At 43.1% G+C, this 22,901-nt stretch overlaps 1 protein-coding gene across 2 annotated transcripts in view; it reads left to right on the forward strand.

Moving 5' to 3' along the window:
* Positions 1–9,035: 9,035 nt before the first annotated feature.
* RAF1 (Raf-1 proto-oncogene, serine/threonine kinase) overlaps positions 9,036–22,901 on the forward strand; it is a 79,057-nt gene continuing 65,191 nt past the window's right edge. The window contains exon 1 of one of the 2 annotated variants that reach the window (XM_012785288.3): positions 9,036–9,430. The gene's annotated coding sequence lies outside the window, so the exon portion shown is untranslated. The remainder of the gene's footprint in view (positions 9,431–22,901) is intronic. The other variant, XM_012785289.3, reaches the window with a different exon arrangement.

The raw sequence follows: 22,901 nt of genomic DNA on the forward strand, positions 1-22,901 counted from the left end.
CCTTTGCAAGCCTGAGGAGAGGCAACACACACAGTCAAGGGGGGTAAACTGAGTTGCGGCAGACGAGGGTCCCTGGAGAGGTGGTCCTTGAGTTGGATCTGAAGTAGGCAAGAGTGTTCCTAGAAGAGGGCCTGGCACACGTTCTTCACTGAGCTGCTCTGGGTTCCACAGCCTTGCACGGGCAGGCCGGAAGGAGAAGGGCCCGTCCTGGGGAAGAGGAATCAGACAGGGCTGGTGAGACAGGAGAGAAGCACAGAGGTAGAGTTTCTACAGGAAGAGCGTGCCTTTACCACATGCCACAAAGGGCACTGAGGCCCAGGCTCGGGACATCCTCCTGGGATTTGACTGAGGGCCCCAGAAGGCAGTTTCTGGGGGAAGGAGAGGCATTCTGGGGATGGCTGTGGAAGGCAGACTGTCGGGGCTCAGCGGAACGATGGCTGAGAAATTCGGGCCTGAGTCTAAGTCATTTTTGGATGGGTTTGGCCCTGAAAGGGAAGGATCAGGTTAGTAAATGGGGTAATGCTGCAGTTGAAAGTGCTGGTGTTTTTCTTCTTCGAGACCTGCCCATGTAGGGCAGAAAGCAGGGGGTTGGGGGCTGTTGGGGGGGGGGAGCAGCGTTCCTAGCACCTGCTGCCTGCCAGAGCCTGTGCTTTCCCGTTGTTTCCTCCCATCAAGGCCTGAAGGCAAGAGTTCCCACTCCTTCTTGACCCAGGGAGAGACCAAGAATCACGGGGGTGAGGGGCAGGCTGGATTTGATCTCCCACCTGTCTGGTTCCAGAGCCCTTGCCTGCCCTCTGTGCAGGGAAGAGAGGAGGGCTTGGGTTGATCAGGGAGGAAGTACATGTGCCCCTCAGGAGCTGCTCAGGTAGGAGTATGATAGAAAGCGGCAGTGAACAGAGCCCTGGGCTCCTGGTAAAGGCAGGTCTTCAGCCCAGAGGTGTGTCCAGGGCTGGATGAGGGGGAGTGGGACGATGGAGGAGCACTAGGGCTGGGGAACTGGCCATGGACCCTGCCCTCTGGCTCATTCCCCCCTCTCCCTACCTCAGTTTCCAGTGTGGATCATGCAATTTGACCTTTAGGCCTGTATTTTTGTTTTATGTTTTTTAAATTTTGAGTAACACACTCACATGGTTCAAAAATTAAAAAATTTAAAAAGCTAGGCAGTGCAAGCTGGTCACAGTGGCTCACACCTGTAATCCTAGCACTTTGGGAGGCCAAGGCCTCAAGGTTAGGAGTTCGAGACCAGCCTGAGCAAAAGTGAGACCCCGTCTCTACTATAAATAGAAAGAAATGAATTGATCAACTAAAAATATATACAGAAAAAAATTAGCCGGGCATGGTGGTACATGCCTGTAGTCCCAGCTACTCAGGAGGCTGAGGCAGGAGGATTGCTTGAGCCCAGGAGTTTGAGGTTGCTGTGAGCTAGGCTGACGCCAAGGCACTCTAGCCAGGGCAACAGAGTGGGACTCTGTCTCAAAAACATAAAAAAATAAAAAGCTGGGCGTGCAAAGTATTTTTCCCACCCCTACACCCCATCTACACAGTGCCCGCCCTCCTCTGGCCTGTGATCGCTGTTAGTAGCATTTGGTGTGTCCTCCAGACATACTTTGAGCCTTTAGAAGCAAATGTTTTCCTCCCTTTCCACAAAAAGGAGCATGCTTTTCACACTGTTTTATCTCTTGGTTTGTTTTTTGTTCCCTTCAACAGTATTTCTTGGACATCCTTCCAAATCAGTACACAGAGAGTTCACCGCTCTTACAGCTGCATGGTATTTATTTAGAGAACAGGCAACTCAGCAAGGAATAACCTATTTGGACATCATTTCAGAGGTTTATGAGTATATCTATAGGTATATTTCCAGGAGGAGAATTTCTGGAACAAAAGATGCATGCATTTATAATTTTGATATTGCCAAATTGACTTCCATAGAAATTGTTCCAATTTATATGTCCCCAAGTAATTTATGAGACTCCAGCTCTTAATTTTTTTGTTTGTTTGTTTGTTTTTTGAGACAAAGTCTCTTTCTGTTGCCCGGAAAGAGTGCAGTGGTGTCATCATAGCTCACTGCAAACTCAAACTCGAGCTCAAGCAATCCTCCCACATCAGCCTCCCGTATAGATGAGACTACAAGTGTGCGTCACCATGCCCAGCTAATTTTTCTATTTTTTGTAGAGATGGGGTTTCACTTTTGCTCAGGTTGGTCTTGAATTCCTGAGCTCCAGCAATCTGTCTACCTCGGCCTCTCAGAGTGCTAGGATTACAGGCGTGAGCCACTGTGCCCAGCCAAAGTCATAATTTTTCACTGCTTTCAAGATGACTGTACTAGGCTTTCCTGCAAATAATACCACAGTGCATATTGTGGCTACCACCTCAGCAGTTAGCCCCTCACCCCCATCATGCACTGCCAATTATGGCTCGAAGGGGATTGACACTGGGCCAGACATCTTGTGCCCCTCCAGACCCTCTTCACCATTCTTTCCACACTTTCTGCCTCAAAGAGGCAATCTCTAACTCCAGAGAACTGCTTGCTGTTTCCCAAACATATCATGTTAGTTACCCCTCTGTGCCTTTGCCTATACTGTTCCCACCTCCTGCCCTGCGTTCTTCCTCAGTCTGGAACATTCCTACTCATCCTCAAGACAGCTAAAACGTCTCTGGAGGCTTTCCTGCCCTCCATGGCAAAGCCGGTCCCTCCCTCCCTCTTCTGGGGGCCCTCCCACAGCCGTGCATGACAGCACAGTCACAGCACCTGGTGGGGTAACTGTTGTTTACATGGCTCTGCCTCTCCCAGCACCCAGCCAGCCCAGGGCCCACACTTCAAACTCATCTGTGACTAAAATTAAACTTGCTGGAGGGGCAGGATACCATGGAAAGGCCAAGGTGTGGGAGTCAGACTAAATGCGACTCTACCTTCTGTCCTCTCCTGCCCCAGTTCTCTGTTCTCCAACGACTCTGCCTGCATTCCTGCCCCATTTCATGGCCCTTGCAGCCCTGTTCGAATGCTTAGAATATTCTTCCTCTGGCTCTTTCTTGTCCTTCAGTGCCAAGCTTCACTGTCACCTCCTAAGAGAGTTCTTCCTTGATATTAAATCTAAAGGCACACCCCTTTCCTATTCTATCATTCTCTAGTCAGTCCCTTCTTTGATTTACCACAATCCTAACTATCATGTTTATTTGTTTTACTTGTATGGGACCAGCATTAACATAGGGCCTGGCATATATTAGGTATTACAGAAATTTTTATTAACGGAATGTGGAATGAACAAATGAACAGGTATAACTCTTTGCTCCACCACTTACCAGCTTTGTGTCCTTGGATTAATTACTTAACCTCTCTGAAGGGCTCCTCATCTAAAGGTGAGGCCTTTCATTGGTTGTGTACTGGAGAGTGTACAAAAATACTCGATATATGAAGAGACTCTATAAATGGCAGTTGTTATTTATTAAGTTTTTCTTTCCTGTATGTGAAATATGTACTCTATTTGCCAGCCTTAAACACCTTACTGTCCACCTTTCAAAAGAAATTTTTATTGAGTATTATAGAACATGTTCTTACATTTAGGAAAAATAATTGTAAAAATTATTTTTAAAAATAAAATATAAGGCCGGGCGGGGTGGCTCACGCCTATAATCCTAGCTCTTGGGAGGCCGAGGCGGGCGGATTGTTCAAGGTCAGGAGTTCAAAACCAGCCTGAGCAAGAGCGAGACCCCGTCTCTACTATAAATAGAAAGAAATTAATTGGCCAACTGATATATATATAAAAATTTAGCCGGGCATGGTGGCGCATGCCTGTAGCCCCAGCTACTCGGGAGGCTGAGGCAGAAGGATTGCTCGAGCCCAGGAGTTTGAGGTTGCTGTGAGCTAGGCTGACGCCATGGCACTCACTCTAGCCTGGACAACAAAGCGAGACTCTGTCTCAAAATAAATAAATAAATAAATAAATAAAATAAAATATAAAATAAGAAATTTTTATTGAGGTGTAACAAAAGTATAGAAAAGTATATACACCAATTTTTACATATATATACACCTATGTAACCACCTCTAAAATTAAGAAGTAGAATATTCTAACGCCCAGAAATGTTTCTGTGTTAACCTCTCCCACTCTCCATCCTCTTCCCCACCTGTGACTCTTTCCCTCCTGTTTGATCTGACATAATCATGTCCATTCTATTCTTCCTTCAAACAATTTTAGACCATTCCTTCCCCCCATTCCTCTTCTGAGAACTTTCCTAATAACTCTAGTTCTCCTGACCTCTCCTACTACCAAACCAGGTCTTCAAAATAAGGGACATGCAAGCCACCATGTAACACATGGTCCTAGCACCATTCTTCATAATAGCCAAAGGATGGAAATAGCCCAAATGTCAATCAATAAATGAATGGGTAAACAAAATGTGGTTTAAACTTACAGTAGTGTATTATTCAGCCACAAAATAGAATGGAGTACTGACACATGCTATGATGTGAATGAACCTTGAAAACATTTTTTTTTTTTTTTACAGAAACTGTCACTTAGGCTAAAGTGCAGTGATGTGATCACAGCTCACTGCAGCCTTTGCAGCCTTGAACTCCTGGGCTCAAGGGATCCTCCTGCCTCAGCCTCCCAAGTAGCTGTGACTATAGGCATGCACCACCATGCCCAGCTAATTTTTTTTTCCATTTTTTTTTTTTTTTAGAGACAGGGTCTAACTATATTGCCCAGGCTGATCTGGACCACCTGGTCTCAAGTGATCCTTCAGCGAGCCAACCATTATGCTAAGTGAAAAAAAGCAGCCACAAAAGGTCATATATTGTACAAGAGCATTTATATAAAATAACTAGAATAGATAAATCCATAGTGACAATACATATTGCTGGTTGCCAGGTGTTTATAGACTGTAAAGAAACTGCTTAATGGGTTTTTTTAAATTTATTTTTAAATTTTTTATTATTCTTTTTTTATTATTATTATTTCTTTCTGTGAAACTATTGGTGTCAATCTTAATGGGTTTTTACTTTGGAGTAATAGAAATGTTATGGAACTAGAGGTGGTGGTTGTTGCACAAGACTGTGAATGTACTAAATGCTGCTGAATGTTAACTTTATTTTATTTATTTATTTATTTTTGAGACAGAGTCTTGCTTTGTTGCCCAGGCTAGAGTGAGTGCCGTGGCGTCAGCCTAGCTCACAGCAACCTCAATCTCCTGGGCTCAAGCAATCCTCCTGCCTCAGCCTCCCGAGTAGCTGGGACTACAGGCATGCGCCACCATGCCCGGCTAAGATTTTCTATATATATTAGTTGGCCAATTAATTTCTTTCTATTTATAGTAGAGATGGGGTCTTGCTTTTGCTCAGGCTGGTTTTGAACTCCAGACCTCGAGCAATCCACCCGCCTCGGCCTCCCATAGTGCTAGGATTATAGGCGTGAGCCACTGTGCCCGGACTGTTAACTTTAAAATGGTTAATTTCATGTTATGTGAATTCCACTTCAATAAATTATTTTTTAAAAATGAAGCAGCTATCCTTATAGGTCAACTGAAAGGTTAGAATGGGGCACAGACTCCTTTCAATTTCTAAGCTGTAAAGTGCTAGGCAGATATCAGCTGGGGGCGCCTGAAGGAAGGAATGGCTAGAGGATCAGCAGGTGTGGCTGCATTGCTTGTTTCAAGTAGTAATGGTGATAATAAGAGATAGCTATAATAATTATAGCTAACACTTCTACAATGGTTAATATGAGCCAGGCACTGTTCCGAGCACTTTACATCTAAAACTTACTAAATCCTTTCAACTCTGAGGTGGGTATCATCACATTTTCTTTATAGATGAGGAAACTGAGGAACTGAGAGGTTTAAAAGGCTTGTCCAAGTCACAGATAAGGAAGTGGAAGGGTCCAAATTTGAACATAAGCAGTTAGGCTCCAGATACTGAAAACTATCCCAGGCTCTGTCTAAGAGCTCTCTAGGTTTTTCTCTCATTTAATCCTGTAAGTCAGTGTTATTGTTATTATTCCCATTAAAAAAAAAAGTCCCCCTCATGGTCCCGCCATATTCCACACCTTCTGGTCTTTTTCCTACATTTATTTTCATGTTGGTCCACGTACTCCTGTCATTATCTCCTTTGCTTCATTTTTTTTTCTTTGAGACAGGGTCTTGCTCTGTCACCCTGGCTAGAGTGCAGGGGCATCATCATAGCTCACTGCAACCTCAAACTCCCGGGTTCAAGTGATCCTCCAGCCTCAGCCTTCCAAGTTGCTGGGACTACAGGTGTGTTGCCACTATGTCTAGCCAATTTTTATATTTTTTGTTGAGACAGTGGGGTCTCACTTTTGCTCAATCTGGTCTTTTTTTTTTTTTTACATTTTTAAAATTTTTATTGAATTTAGAAAATTTTTTTTTTTTTTGAGACAGAGTCTCGCTTGTTGCCCAGGCTAGAGTGAGTGCTGTGGTGTCAGCCTAGCTCACAGCAACCTCAAACTCCTGGGCTCAAGCAATCCTGCTGCCTCAGCCTCCCGAGTAGCTGGGACTACAGGCATGCGCCACCATGCCTGGCTAATTTTATATATATATTAGTTGGCCAATTAATTTCTTTCTATTTATAGTAGAGACGGGGTCTCGCTCTTGCTCAGGCTGGTTTTGAACTCCTGACCTCGAGCAATCCACCCGCCTCAGCCTCCCAGAGTGCTGGGATTACAGGCGTGAGCCACCTCGCCCGGCTTGAATTTAGAAAATTTTAATTCTTTCCACTCCAAGTTACCAAGTGAATCAATCTGGTCTTGAACTCCTGACCTCTGGATTCTCTGGCCTCCCAGAGTACTAGGATTATAGGTGTGAGCCACCATACAGGCCTTTGCTTCATTTTTCTTTACACTGCACCTACCTGAATGTATTATTTACACCTTATTTTGGTCTCTCATTACAAAAAGACTGGGAATTTGATTACTGTTCATATCCAGAACAAAGTGTGGTACATAATAGGTTCTCATCAAATACTTAAATGGTGCACGTGTTAGGCAGTATGAGGTATTTTACGTGCTTGTGTTTGAATAAATAGGGTATCACCCATATGCAAATGTTCATTTTAAACTTAACATGTTAGGTCGACGCAGTGGCTCACGCCTGTAATCCTAGCACTCTGGGAGGCCGAGGCAGGCCGATTGCTCGAGGTCAGGAGTTTGAAACCAGCCTGAGCAAGAGGGAGACCCCCGTCTCTACTACAAATAGAAATTAATTGGCCAACTAATATATATATAGAAAAAATTAGCCAGGCATGGTGGCACATGCCTGTAGTCCCAGCTACTCAGGAGGCTGAGGCAGGAGGATCGCTTGAGCCCAGGAGATTGAGGTTGCTGTGAGCCAGGCTGACGCCACAGCACTCACTCTAGCCTGGGCAACAAAGCGAGACTCTTGTCTCAAAAAAAAAAAAAAGATAAACTTAACATATTGGATTAAAAAATCAGTACATAGATCTACCTTTCTTTGATGGATGCATGAGGCATCATTCATTTAACTAGTTTCCTATTAATCCACATTTTCCCCCAGTGTGGCAATATCTTAGCACATGCTTTTTTGTGCTTACATGTAATTATTTCTCTAGGATTAGTGCCTAAAAGTGGGATTGCTCGGAGGAAAGGTATATTCATTAAAAATGTTAATATCAGAGAGCTCCTTTCACATTAAAAAAAAAAAATGTTAATAGAGGCCGGGCGCTGTGGCTCACGCCTGTAATCCTAGCTCTTGGGAGGCCGAGGCGGGCGGATTGCTCAAGGTCAGGAGTTCCAAACCAGCCTGAGCAAGAGCGAGACCCCGTCTCTACTATAAATAGAAAGAAATTAATTGGCCAACTGATATATATATATAAAAAAATTAGCTGGGCATGGTGGCGCATGCCTGTAGTCCCAGCTACCCGGGAGGCTGAGGCAGAAGGATCACTCGAGCCCAGGAGTTTGAGGTTGCTGTGAGCTAGGCTGACGCCACGGCACTCACTCTAGCCTGGGCAACAAAGCGAGACTCTGTCTCAAAAAAAAAATAAAAATGTTACTAGATAGTGCCAAATTGCCCTTCAGATATCCAGTCCTGTCAGCGATATATGAGGGCACAATGGGTTTCAATATACTTTGGACCAAAGTGGATATTATCGGTCTTTTCAACTTTTTGCCAATTTGATGGGGGGGGGAAGTGAACCCCAATTTACAGACAAGGAAGCGGAGGTTTAAGAAGGCTTAGGGAGGCAGGCGCGGGTAGCGGGCGCCTGCAGTCCCAGCTACTCCGGAGGCAGAGGCGGGAGGATCCCTTGAGGCCAGGGGTTGGAGGCTGCAGTGAGCTATGATCGTCAGGGATTTTCCCACATAACCGGCAAGTGGCTGAGCCGCCATTCGGCATCTGATGCGTCCGCCTCCAGAGAGAAACTGGGTACTGCTGCGTCGTGCGTCCTCGGGCACGTCGGGTACTCGCTCTCTCTCTCTTTTTTTCTTTTTGAGACAGAGTCTCACTTTGTTGTCCAGGCTAGAGTGAGTGCCGTGGCATCAGCCTAGCTCACAGCAACCTCAATCTCCTGGGCTCAAGCGATCCTCCTGCCTCAGCCTCCCGAGTAGCTGGGACTACAGGCATGCGCCACCATGCCCAGCTAATTTTTTCTATATATATTAGTTGGCCAATTAATTTCTTTCTATTTTTTAGTAGAGATGGAGTCTAGCTCTTGCTCAGGCTGGTTTCGAACTCCTGACCTCGAGCAATCAGCCTGCATCGGCCTCCCAGAGTGCTAGGCTTACAGGCGTGAGCCACCGCGCCGGGCCGACGTCTGGCGATCTCTGAGCCTTGCGATGCAGGCGGGCAGACCCTCCTCTCCCCATCTAGGCCTCTCAGGGGCGGCCGAACTGCGACTCTTCCCGGTTACCCACCGCCCCTCCTAAAAGCCAGCCGGTTTCCCCTCACAGCCTCCCCGGCCCCGAAATGGCGGCCGCCAGGGCCCAGAGGCCACGCCCCTGGAGGCGGGGCCTGAGTTCAGGCCAGAGAGAAGGATGCCCGAGCCAAGTTTGAAGTCGACAGCCAGGAGAGCTCGCACAGAAGCGGAGACTCCGTGGCGCCGCAGGTCGGGAGGAGGAGCACCGAGTGGAGGCTTTGCTTGCCTGGGCAGCCCTAGAGTATCTTCATTGCGGGCGTTGGGGCCGCCATCTTAGATGGCGGGAGTAAGAGGACAAGCGTGAGGCGGAAAGACTTCTTTGTCGCTCTCGTTGGGCCCCGGAAAGGGCCAATTGGCCGGGCTTTGGGGCGTGTGCCCTGAGGCGCGGAGCGCAGGTGCTGCGATGCGGGGGCTGCCCGGGGCCCGGTCCCCTGGGCTGGGGACGCGCCGAATGTGACCGCCTCCCGCTCCCTCACCCGCCGCGGGGAGGAGGAGCGGACCAGACGCCGCCGCCAGACGACAGACACTGAGGCGGTCCGGCTCCCTCAGGTAGGCGCGGCAGGGCCGGGTCGTGGCTGCCGGGGCAGCCGGGCTTGGAGGCCGAGGTGCCAGCTTCCCTGGCGCGGGCCCGGGCGGTGCTGGTGGAGTGGCTCCGCGGCTGCCGGGCGCAGGGCGAGCCAGGCCGCTGTCACCCCGGGTGGCGCTGGGCGGGGGCCCCGGTGCCCCATGTCATGGCCGGCGAGCCTAGTTTCCACATCCACGTTCAAGTTTCCTTGTGTTTCGTGGAAACGTGCCAGCGCCACCCTTGTGCCCAGTGCGCATTCCTCAAATTTCGGCAGTGGGAAAATCCGCCCCGAGCTGGCCGGTGTGTGTTGTCACGCAAATGGGTTAATTCCTGTTCTCTCTAGTCGCGGAGTGGGGGACCCATGCTTGCACCCTCTCAGAGTCCTTCAGTGAAGTGACACCCTTTTAGGGAGGACGAGAGGAATCGGGGAAGAGAGCAGGAAATGGGTCAGTGCCCCACCACAAAGGCATGGGGGCCTCGCCGTGGGTTTCGGGACTGTGGGTTACTAATGAGAGGTTTGGGATGCTTATACTGAGGATTGGCCTTGGGATGCTTGGAATGAAGAGCCAGAGCTGTCTTTTGTGTGAAGTGAGAGCCGCCGGGCGCTTCAGTTCTGCAGCTGCCAAGGCTTCTGCAGAGCCAGTCGATGCCTAGAGAGGAGTTTAGACATCACGAGAGGCGAGGCGGCTGTATTCATTCATTGTTCTCTTTCCAGGGCTCTGGGTGTGCCTCTGGTGTTCATTCTCTGGTGGGAAGATGATAGGATCTCATATGTCTCCTTGAGATGTGACTGGGTTCTAGGAGGTCACTTAATCTAAGTAAAGAATGAATTCAGCGCACGTTCGTTGAGCATTTCTGTCTGCCTGGCCCTCTGTGGGCTGAGTGGAGAGACAGTCTGCGCTCCCAAGGTCTGAAAACAATGCAGTGTGATAGGGATTGGCTTACCAAGTGTTATGGGAATTTAGACAGCTAGTTTTTCTTGGGAGAGTTGAGGACGCTTGTAGAGTGGAGACTTTTGCACCAAGTTTTGAAGGACTGATGAATAAGTGCTCTCCAGGTGAGGAGGAGGAAATGAGGGGACAGCTGGTACAAAGGTGTAGAGACAGGCAGGAGTTTTGATGAGTTTGGGGAGCAGCCAATTGCCCGGGGTACAGGGAAAAAATGGTGAGAGAGCAGAGTCTAAAAAGTTGCTAGATTGTGAAGGGTCTGTCTTCGTTGTTGATAGTGTGAACTAGTTGATTTAATTTTAATTTCTAAATGAAGCGTTTTATATAAAATGTTTTGCAGTTATGCAGTGGTGAATGAACTGAACCCATATTCCTAAGCATTCTTGCAAAAGATTCTTCTAAAGTTATATTTGCTCACAAAAATGTTAACTTTATAAATGTAGTACACTCTACTAATGCTGAATTTTAAATGGTTGTTGACAATATAAACCATGTTCCACAGTCTTATAGAAATAGGTAGATTATATAAAACAGACATCTGAAAAGGAGTAGGATGCACATGAGTATTTTTAGTTTAATAAATGCATTTTATATATAAACTGTTTCTTTGGATTGATTCCCTGGATTCCAATTCTGTTACAAAGTCTTTAGCTCTGTGAGTATAATTTTCCTAAAATAGCTGTGTTATTGTGAGATTAATGTTTATGCTAAGGTGATTATTACAATATTAACAGACTTCAACTTGGAGTTCCTAAATCTTTCTTGGGTTGTGATGATTATGTACCACTGAAGAACATCAAGATTCTTTTGGCTTGTTTTTATCCTTATCACTCAAGGGCTAAGCTGTTTAAAATTGGACAGAAACATTTGACCCAGTTGAACATTGGATACTTGGAAAATAAACATGTTACTGTTTCTGTTCTAAAAGCTTATCTTATAGGTATGTGGTATTTGCGGTTATAAATTGTAGTGGAATTGCTTAGTTTTGTTAAAATTCAGTAGTTGAAAAAATGAGTGCCTTCAAATTAGAAGGCTTGACTGAAATACATTTGAACATAAGGCATTTGGGTTAGCAGAAGAAAACTGAGAAACAGGTTAAGTTGGTTATTTATAATCAAAAGTATCTTAAAGACGAAGTGAAGAATGATTAAACATAAAGTATTGTATTAGAGCTGCTCTGAGGCTAGTTTTTAGTTTAAAACATGCCATTTTGTTGCTCCTTTTTTTTTTTTTTTTTGCAGCTATACTGGTGAGTTGGACATTTGGTTGCTCTTAAACACACTTCATACTTCTTGGAAGTTAAGTTTTACACTTCTGGAAGCACTAGATTATTTATGAAATGGAAAATATAATTAATAACTGTGTAATTCCAGCACTCTGGGAGGCCGAGGTGGGTGGATTGCTCAACGTCAGGAGTTCAAAACCAGCCTGAGCAAGAGCGAGACCCCATCTCTACTAAAAATTGAAAGAAATTAATTGGCGAACTAAAAATATATAGAAGAAATTAGCCAGGCATGGTGGCACATGTCTGTAATTCCAGCTACTTGGGAGGCTGAGGCAGAAGGATCGCTTGAGCCCAGGAGTTTGAGGTTGCTGTGAGCTAGGCTAATGCCACAGCACTCTAGCTGGGGCAACAGAGTGAGACTCTGTCTCAAAAAAAAAAAAAAAACCTAAACTATTTCAGATAGTCTATTAGTAGTAAATGTATGATTCTTAATTTTTTCCCCCTAGCCATTAGACCACCAGGGAAATGTATGATTCTAATATATTTAAATTTCAGATAAAACTTTGTCAGTAACCTACTGCTTAAAAATAGAAGAATGTGGCAGGGCGCGGTGGCTCACACCTTTAATCCTAGCACTCAGGGAGGCCTAGGCTGGTGGATTGCTCAAGGTCAGGAGTTGGAAACCAGCCTGAGCAAGAGCGAGAAGACCCTGTCTCTACTATAAATAGAAAGAAATTAATTGGCCAACTAATATATATAGAAAAACTTAGCCGGGCATGGGCTCATGCCTGTAGTCCCAGCTACTTGGGAGGCTGAGCAGTAGGATTGCTTGAGCCCAGGAGTTTGAGGTTGCTGTGAGCTAGGCTGACATAGGCTATGGCACTCACTCTAGCCTGGGCAACAAAGCGAGACTCTGTCTCAAAAAAAAACAACAAAAAAAATAGAAGAATGTTACATCAGGGAGTACTTTTGCTTATTTATTCGGAACAAAATATGCCATACATAATAATCTTGATCTTGGGAGGAGCTTGTAAGCCAAACAACATGCCTTAATGTTGACTTGCAGAAGAGAATTTCAAGTATTGCCTTTGAAAAGGCAGCAGACTAATGTGACAGTGAGGGGGTTTAGGAACCCACAAAATCAAACTTTGACTTGAAAAGTTTTTTTTTTTTTTTTTTTAAGTTGTGTAGATCATGGAAGACATTTCTTAGAAGAGAATGACTATTAGGTGGAAAATGGCTTACCTTGACTAAATTATTTGGAAAATCAGGGTTCAGATCTTTTATTATTATTTTTTCTTTTATTACACTCAAAGATGGTAGAGAGTGGACTGCTCCAATAAGGAACAGTCTAGGTCTTATTTTTTGGTGTGTGTATGTGTATACATAGGTAGAATTCCTCATTGCTCATCTTGACAGGGTTCAAAATATAATACTAGATACTTGTGTTATAATTCAGTTGGCACATCTGTTATATGGCTAAATTATCTTGCCTGTAATCTTCATGATAGTAATAGCTGGGTCTTTTATTCTTGCCTTAAAGTTGTGAATAAACATTCTTTAATTACATATTGTTTCATCTTTAATTTTACAGTGTTTGAATCATTATGTTACTTTGTTTCTCCCAGAATTACTAGTGTAACTCTCATTAGTTAACAAAGTTAACTTTTTAAATTTAACTTCATATCTGTTTGTCTTCTAAAATTACTCCTAGAATCTCAAATTAACCAAGGAAAATGTCAAGTGGGTGTTGCTTCTTTGTTACTGGTTTTGGCCTAGGCTGTCTGAAGTTGCTTTGGCAAATTACTTACAAAGTGTATTAATTGTCATCACATTCCAGTCAGTATACATAGTATTTTTTTAAGGAACACTTGACACATAGTTTTATTTTTAGACCAGGTTCTAAGGGATTTTGCTGGGTGAGGATTAACAGTCCTAAAACTACTTTACAATTTAAAAATCTTTGTTATTTAGAGTTTGTTTACATTTTTGGTTAATGAATGGGAAAAGCAGCATGTAATAACAATCAGTATTTTAATGGAACCCAGTATGTCTAATTTGCTTTTGAGGACCCTTGTGGGCTATACAGTGTCATCTTCCTTCTCTTTTTTACTTGTTGGATTTAATTTATTGTCATCTAGTGGCAAGAGTAAGTACATCTTTGAGGCTTTAGTCCTCTTTATTTTCCTCCAATCTGCTGTGGAAAGTAAGTGGTCTGATTTCTTTGAAGCTACGTAATACTAGCCATCACATTTGGACAAAGAATTTCCCTTCATCCCTGTAGATACCTCCGTAGATACCTGATAAGAGTTGGCTAGTGAGTTGTTACTATGTCTTTATATTAAGGACTTTCATTCTTTTTTTTTTTTTTTGAGACAGAGTCTCACTTTGTTGCCCAGGCTAGAGTGAGTGCCTTGGCGTCAGCCTGGCTCACAGCAACCTCAATCTCCAGGGCTCAGTGATCCTACTGCCTCAGCCTCCCGAGTAGCTGGGACTACAGGCATGTGCCACCATGCCCGGCTAATTTTTTCTATATATATTTTTAGCTGGTCAATTAATTTATTTCTATTTTTGGTAGAGACGGGGTCTCGCTCAGGCTGGTTTCGAACTCCTGACCTTGAGCAATCCGCCCCGCCTCGGCCTCCCAAAGTGCTAGGATTACAGGCGTGATCCACCACGCCCGGCAAAGGGCTTTCATTCTTAATCAGGCATCCTTTGCAACTTTGGATATCTTTTTTTTTGTTGTTTTTCTTACTTTTTTTTAAGGCAGGGTCTCACTTTGTTGCCCAGGCCAGAGTAAGTGCTGTGGCATCAGCCTTGCTCACAGCAACCTCAATCTCCTGGGCTCAAGCAATCCTACTACCTCAGCCTCTCGTGTAGCTGGGACTATAGGCATGCACCACCATGCCTGGGTCATTTTTTCTATATATATTAATTGGCCAATTAATTTCTTTTTTTTTTTTTTTTTGAGACAGAGTCTCGCTTTGTTGCCTAGGCTAGAGTGAGTGCCATGGCGTCAGCCTAGCTCACAGCAACCTCAAACTCCTGGGCTCAAGCAATCCTTCTGTCTCAGCCTCCCATGTAGCTGGGACTACAGGCATGAGCCACCATGCCCGGCTAAGATTTTCTATATATATTAGTTGGCCAATTAGTTTCTTTCTATTTATAGTAGAGATGGGGTCTCGCTCTTGCTCAGGCTGGTTTCGAACTCCTGACCTCGAGCAATCTGCCCGCCTGGGCCTCCCAGAGTGCTAGGATTACAGGTGTGAGCCAATGCGCCTGGCCAACTTTGGATATCTTTAAACATCTATCCTTTGGGATTGATGAAATCCTGATTTTTCCCTGGAAGAACACAACTCTTGCCCTCTATGGCGAATCTGATTAGGAAGTTTCTGGGAGAGGCATTTCCCTGGATCCAGGTTGTCATTCAAAAAAGAGCTGCTTCAAGCCAGCAGTGGCAAGTTGAAAAATATAATTAATCAAAATTAAAAAGGAAAGAAAAAGAGAAAGGAGCTCCCACTTGCATTTAAGAAAAATTTTTTTTCTTTCTGGGAACAAATAGGGAAAAAGAAAGTTTTTTTTTTTTACAAGTGAAGAAACTAGGAACAGTTCAAATGTCCGGCAATAATAAAAGTAACTGTGGTATAGCCGCTTGATGGGACGCTGCTTTTCATTTAATATGGCATATATGAAGCATTTATGACATGGAAAATGCTGAACACAAAATTATGTATCTGGAATGATTAAACTTGCATTTAAAAGACCCGAAATTCCATATAGTAGTCCATCCGTATACATGGTTTCTGTTATCTGTGGTCAACCGAGGTTCAAGAAGAGGCGATACCGTGCAGTAAGATATATATAGAGAGAACACATTCATATAACTTTTATTACAGTATACTTATATTATTACATTTTATTACTAGTTTTTTTTTTTTCTTTTTGAGACAGAGGTCTTGCTCTGTTGTAGTAGTAGCTGTGGCGTCAGCCTAGCTCATAGCAACCTCAATTTCCTGGGCTCGTGCAATCCTCCTGCCTGAGCCTCCCAAGTAGCTGGGAATACAGGCGCACACCACCATGCCCAGCTAAATTTTTTTCTATTTTTAGTTGCCCAACTAATTTTTTTCTATTTTTAGGGCTCTCACTCTTGCTCAGGCTGGTCTTGAACTCCTGACCTCAAGTGATCCTCCTGCCTTGGCCTCCCAGAGTGCTAGTATGAGCCACCATGGCTGGCCAACTACTAGTTATTGTTAATCTCTTACTATGCCTAATTTATAAATTAAACTTGATCATAGGTATGTATAGGAAAAAACATAGTATTAATATAAACAGTATAAGTTTTGGTACTATCCTTGGTTTCAGGCATCTACTGAGGTTCTTGGAATATATCCTCTGTGAATAAAGGGAGACTGCTATACAATGGAATATTATTCAGTTATACAAAGAATGTATAGATATATACTACAACATGGATGAATCCTGTAAACATTATGTAAGTGAAAGAAGCCATGCAGAAAAGACCCCATATTGTATTATTCTATTAATATGAAATGTCCAAAATAGGCAAATCCATAGAGACAGAAATAGATTAGGGGCTGAGGGAAGTGGGGAAATGGGCAGTTACAGTTATAGGGATTTTTTGGGGGGCAATGAAAATGTTCTAAAATTGATTGTGGAGGTGGATATACAACTCTGAATGTAATAAAAGCCATTGAATTGTACACTGTTGATGGGTGGATTGTATGGCATGTGAATTATATCTCAAAGCTGTTTAAAAAAAAAAAGCCCAAAACTTGTACATAGGAAGAAAATATATGCAGATGTTAGCAGTGGTTGTTAAACAGTAGAAATAAGGGTTTTTATATTCTTCTATACTTTACAAATTCTCTGAATATATTGCTTTTATAATACAAAAGCACAATTTAATAAAGTTAAATGGATTCTATTCATGGTATGGGCCCTTATGTCACTCCATACATGCAGTCACTTGTCAGATTGCACTGACAACTATATTTTTGAGCTGCTTTCAGCTACTTTCCACTGCCTCCAGATTAGTTTAGGTCTTTATACATTACTGTTTGCCTGGATTATTATTAGAACTTCTGAACTGAACTTCTTTCTCTTATTTATTTCCATGCCAGTGCATTCTCCACATTACTGCCAGATTCACTGTGCACATTACTGTGCAGATTCTTAAAAATTAAATTTCATATATTTATTTTTTGAATAAATAATATGGTCACATGTCACTTTTTTGTTTTTTTGAGACAGAGTCTTGCTCTCTTGCCCAGGCTGAAGTGAAGTGGTGTGATCATAGCTCACTGCAGCCTCAAATTATTGAACTCAAGGGATCCTCTTGCCTCAGCCTCCCAAGTAGCTAGGACTATAGGCACATGATACCATGCCCAGATAATTTTTTAAAATTATTTTTTGTAGAGACAGGGTTTCACTATGTTGCCCAAGCTGGTCTTGAACTCCTTTATTTTTTATTTTTTTTTTGAGACAGAGTCTCACTTTGTTACCCAGGCTAGAGTGAGTGCCGTGGCGTCAGCCTAGCTCACAGTAACCTCAATCTCCTGGGCTCAAGCAATCCTCCTGCCTCAGCCTCCCGAGTAGCTGGGACTACAGGCATGGGCCACCATGCCCAGCTAATTTTTTCTATATATATTAGTTGGCCAATTAATTTCTTTCTATTTATAGTAGAGATGGGGTCTCGCTCTTGCTCAGGCTGGTTTCAAACTCCTGACCTCGAGCAATCCGCCCGCCTCGGCCTCCCAGAATGCTAGGATTACATGGGTGAGCCACCACGCCCGGCCTGGTCTTGAACTCTTGGTCTCAAGCAATCCTGCCTTGGCCTCCCAGAGTGCACAAAATTTAAAGGATACAGGAAGTTATGCTGTGCAGAGTAATGCTGCCTTCTTTGTTCCCCAGCTACCCAACTTTGTTTTATGGAGGGAAATATGGGTTCTTTTTTTTTTAAAATTATTTTGTTTTCTTTTCCTACTCCTTGCATCTCAGGCTGATGTTATGGGTTCTTATGTATCCTATTTTGTGAAGAAACAAGAATATTTAAGGATGGATATGCTGGCCTTCACTTTCTTGCTCAAATATCCCAAGGGTCTTCATTGCCTACCAGACTAAGTACATACATACAGTTCTTGCCTTTGTGTCTTGCTCACATGGCCTCTTCTCGCTATATTTATTGGAGTTCAAAAGCTATCTTTTAAAGCACCTAGTATGTACAGACTACTGCCCTTGGTGCAGAGTAAGGCAAGTTCCTGCCTGCAAGAACCTTATCTAATGGGGAGAGGCTGACATGATTTCCTCACTTTCATCTGTTCCTCTTTTAAGAGCCATTTCGAACACCATCTTCTAACAATCATTTCCTGATCTTTTTCTCTACTTCCTACTCATACTGTTATTTTCCTTCCTTGAGCCCCTCCTTTAAAACCCTTTGCATTTGTTTTTCTTCCCTACCCCCCTCTTTTTTTTAAGCATCAGTTTGGTGAAAAAAGTATTTGTTTCTCTTATGGCCTTTACTGTATAGTTATTTATAAGTTTGTCCCATTAGATTATAAACTCAAACTAATGCTTCCTACTCAATGTTTAATTATTTGCTTATTGATATTTGTGAAAAAATTTTCCATTTGAAAGGCTGATGGACCAAGCCTGTGTTCTTCAGTGAAAGCATTGAACATAAATTCCAACACTTAATATAATATTAGGTTTTAGAAGACTTTATTTAACTTTAAATGTGTAATACTCTTTTGTAATGTGCACTGTATACTTTATATGTGTTTATTGTGACCCTTCTTTTATTAAAGTATTTATTTACCATTCTCCTTTTCTCTTTGAGGACTGTGTCTTAATTACTTTTTTTTTTTGAGACAGAGTCTCACTTTGTTGCACAGGCTAGAGTGAGTGCCGTGGCGTCAGCCTAGCTCACAGCAACCTCAAACTCCTGGGCTCAAGCAATCCTTCTGCCTCAGCCTCCCGAGTAGCTGGGACTACAGGCATGTGCCACCACGCCCGGCTAATTTTATATATATATATTAGTTGGCCAATTAATTTCTTTCTATTTATAGTAGAGACGGGGTCTTGCTCTTGCTCAGGCTGGTTTCGAACTCCTGACCTTGAGCAATCCGCCCGCCTCGGCCTCCCAGAGTGCTAGGATTACAGGCTTGAGCCACCGCGCCCGGCCTTAATTACTTTTGAATATGAAAATTTTAACACAGTGGCTGGCCTCTGATAGCAGCCTAATATATGGAATATATGGTGCTAAATAATGTTCATTGAGTTGAATTTTTGTGTAAGATGTCTTATGTCTGCGTAGACTTAAGCTCCTTAAAGATGGGGCATGTCTTATTCTTGTTTATGTCTCCAGTTCTTAAAACCTTGTCTTGCTTATACAATAAACATTAGTTGAATGACTGGAGATTCAGAAGTTAATCACTTGTGGATTTAGTTGTTCTTGCTGTCACATATAAAAAAATGCTAAAGAGCATATACTTACTAAATTCAAGCTCAGAACTTTGTAATTTAGGACATCTGTTGGAGCAGTTACCTAATCTTTCCCCTCTGTTGGGTATTATCTGAGCTCTAGGTTCTCACTGCTAGCTCCTTGAGGTTGTTTGCCTGCTTTAGCAGCTTGCTGACTCATTGGCTCAAGTAGCTCTTGCCATGCTGGCTGTTTGCTCCTGCATTCATAGGTTTTAGACATGAAAGAAAGTTGTGGTTTTTTTTTTTTGAGAAAGAGTCTTACTCTGTTGCCTGCATAGAGTGCAGTGGCATCATGGTAACTCACAGCAACCTCAAACTCCTGGGCTTAATAAAGAGATCCTCCTGTCTCAGCCTCTCAGGTAGCAGGGACTACAGGTGTGCGCTACCATGCCTGGCTGATTTTTCTATTTTTTGTAGAAATGAAGGTCTTGCTCTTGTTCAGGCTGGTCTTGAACTCCTGACCTTAAGTAATCCCCCCGCTTTGGCCTCCCAGAATGCTAGAATAATAGGTTTGAGCCACCACATCTGCCCTGGAAGAAAGTTTTAACCAGAGAAAATTACGAGATAAATGATACTCTTTTTACCTTTTTGACCTTAGTCTGGACTAGGATTAAAGTGTGATTGTGAGAGTGGAGACTGATTTTCTAGTTAGTATCATGTAGCTGTCTGGCAGTGCAAAATGGACCCCTAGGCTGTGTGTGTGTGCACCTGTGTTATGTTTTATTTTATATATATATATTTTTTGAGACTGAGTCTCACTTTGTTGCCTGGGCTAGAGTGCCATGGCGTAAGCCTAGCTCACAGCAACCTTGAACTCCTGGGCTCAAGCCATCCTTTTGCCTCAGCCTCCCATGTAGCTGGGACTACAGGCATACACCACCATGCCCAGCTAATTTTTTAAATATATTTTTAGCAGTCCAATTAACTTCTATTTTTAGTGGAGACGGGGTTTCGATCTTGCTCAGGCTGGATTCGAACTCCTGACCTTGAGCAGTCCACCCGCCTCAGCCTCCCAGAGTGCTAGGATTACAAGCGTGAGAGTTTTGTTATATTTAACATTACCATTTTTTTTTTTTTTTTTTGGAGACATTGTCTCACTCTGTTGCCCAGGCTAGAGTGCGGTTGCATCAGCCTAGCTAATAGCAACCTCAAACTCCTGGGCTCAAGCAATCCTACTGGGTCAGCCTCCCAAGTAGCTGGGACTACAGACATGTGCCACCATGCCTGGCTAATTTTTTTTTTATATATTGTTAGTTGGCCAATTAATTTCTTTCTATTTTTTAGTAGAGACGGGGTCTCGCTCTTGCTCAGGCTGGTTTCGAACTCCTGACCTTGAGCGATGAGCACCCGCGTCGGCCTGTCGGAGTGCTGGGATTACAGGCGTGAGCCACGGCACCCAGCCTAACATTACCCTTTTTAACCGTTAAAAATTTTTATTATAAAATATACATAAAATTTGCCATTTTAACCATTTTAAGTATGTAGTTCATTGACATTAAGTACATACATAGTTCATTGACATTAAGTACATTTGCAGTATGTTAATAACCATCACCACTACCCATTTCCAGAACTTTTTTATTACCTCAAACAGAAACTTTGTACCTGTTAAACAATAACTCTTCATTCCCCCCTATCCTCAGCCCCTGATAACCTCTATTCTACTTTCTCTCTATGAATTTGCCTATTCCACATACCTCAGAAGGCAAGTCTCAATATTTGCCCTTTTGTGTCTGGCTTATTTCACTTAGCATGCTTTCAAGGTTCCTCCATGTGGTGGCATGTATTACCGTGTTTCCCCGAAAATAAGATCTACCCATAAAATAAGCCCTAGCAGGATTTCTAAGCATTTATGCAATATAAAGCCCTACCCCGAAAATAAGACCTAGTGATGGGCATGGCTACGCAGTGTATCTGCACAACCCATGCATTTTGTCGCAGAGCAGTAAAGACGAGCAGCCCTTCTCATCTGCCCCATCGTGACAGCTACTATCCCAGAGGTGACTGGAAAGGTGTGGGCAGCCCCACCAACAGGGTCGGCTCCCCCTGTCAGGTCTCGGCCATCCTTTGCGTGCTGCTGCAAGCTGAGGCTTTGAGAGGAATATAACACATCCCCTGAAAATAAGCCCTAGGGTGTCTTCTTGAGGAAAAATAAATAAAAGACCCTGTCTTATTTTTGGGGAAACATGGTAGTACTTCACTCCTTTTTATGGCTGAATAATATGTCATTGTATAGATATATCACATTTTGTGTATCCATTCATCTGTTGGTGAACACGTGGGTTATTTCTACCTTTTGGCTGTTGTGAATAATGCTGCTGTGAACATTGGTGTACAAATACTTGTTCAAGTGCCTGCTTTCAGTACTTTTGGGTATATACGTAGGAGTGGAATTGCTGGATCATATGGTAATCCTATATTTAACTTTATGAGGAATTGCCAAACTGTTTACATTGTGGCTGTCCCATTTTACATTCCTACCAGCAGCGCACAAGTGTTCCATTTTCTCCACATCTTTCCCAACATTTGTTATCTTCCTTTTTTTTTTGTAAGTAATAGCCATCCTTTTGAGTGGGAAGTGGCCCTAGGCTTTTTAAATTGCTAATTAGATCTAATAGGCAAGTCAGAACCTTGGAAATTGTCTATATTTGAATCTGATGGATTATTTTCTCCCTCTTAAATATATTTGTATATAATGTTCTTCAGAGAGGTAAATTTGTTAATGAATCATCTTTTTTTTGTAAAAGGTTTTTCTATAAGCTGATACATGTAGTTGTATTAATAGTTACTTCCTTTATACCCTCATACATTAAAATGTATTTAGTTAACCAGTTAGGTGATTTCAATTAATACTGGATGATAAGATACAGTTGACCCTTGAACAACATGGAGGTTAGGGGTGCCAACCCTCTTGCCCAGTCAAAAGTCCGAGTATAACTTTTTGACTCCCTAGAAATTTAATTGTGATAATGATAGCCTACTGTTGACCAGGAAGCCTTACTGATAACATAACACATATTTTGTATGTTACATATATTATATATTGTATTCTTACATAAAGTAAGCTAGAGAAAAGAAAATATTAAGTAAATTATAAGAAAGAGAAAATAGATTTATAGCACTGTATTGCATTTATTTATTTACTTATTTTTGGAGACAGAGTCTCACTTTGTTGCCCCGGCTATAGTGAGTGCTGTGGTATCAGCCTAGCTCACAGCAACCTCAAACTAGTGGGCTCAAGCAATCCTACTGCTCAGCCTCCCAAGTAGCTGGGACTACAGGCATGCGCCACCATGCCTGGCTAATGTTTTTTCTATATATATTAGTTGGCCAATTAATTTCTTTCTATTTATAGTAGAGACGGGGTCTCTTGCTCTTGCTCAGGCTGATTTTGACGAACTCCTGACCTCAAGCAATCCGCCAGCCTGGGCCTCCCAGAGTGCTAGGATTACAGGCGTGAGCCACAGCGCCTGGCCTCTGTATTGTATTTATTGATTCTGTAAGTTTATGAATCATTTATCTGAAATGGCAGGCTACCACAGCTGCAGATCTCAATCTATGATATATATCAAGCAATTCAGCTTTTTCTTGTAATGTTGTAGCTTTTTTCTGCTTCTTGGGATCACTTCTAGCATTGCTAGTGGCACTTCATAAGGGTCCCATGGTCTTACTTAAGGATTATGGTATTGTGCTAAACAGGATGAAAAATTCTTGAGACCATATGAGAGATCACTTTTTACTGCAATTTGCAATTTCACAGGGACATGAGTGGCTACTTGCAAC

This window comes from Microcebus murinus, chromosome 21 (assembly GCF_040939455.1).
Source record: "Microcebus murinus isolate Inina chromosome 21, M.murinus_Inina_mat1.0, whole genome shotgun sequence".
Taxonomy (NCBI): domain Eukaryota; kingdom Metazoa; phylum Chordata; class Mammalia; order Primates; family Cheirogaleidae; genus Microcebus; species Microcebus murinus.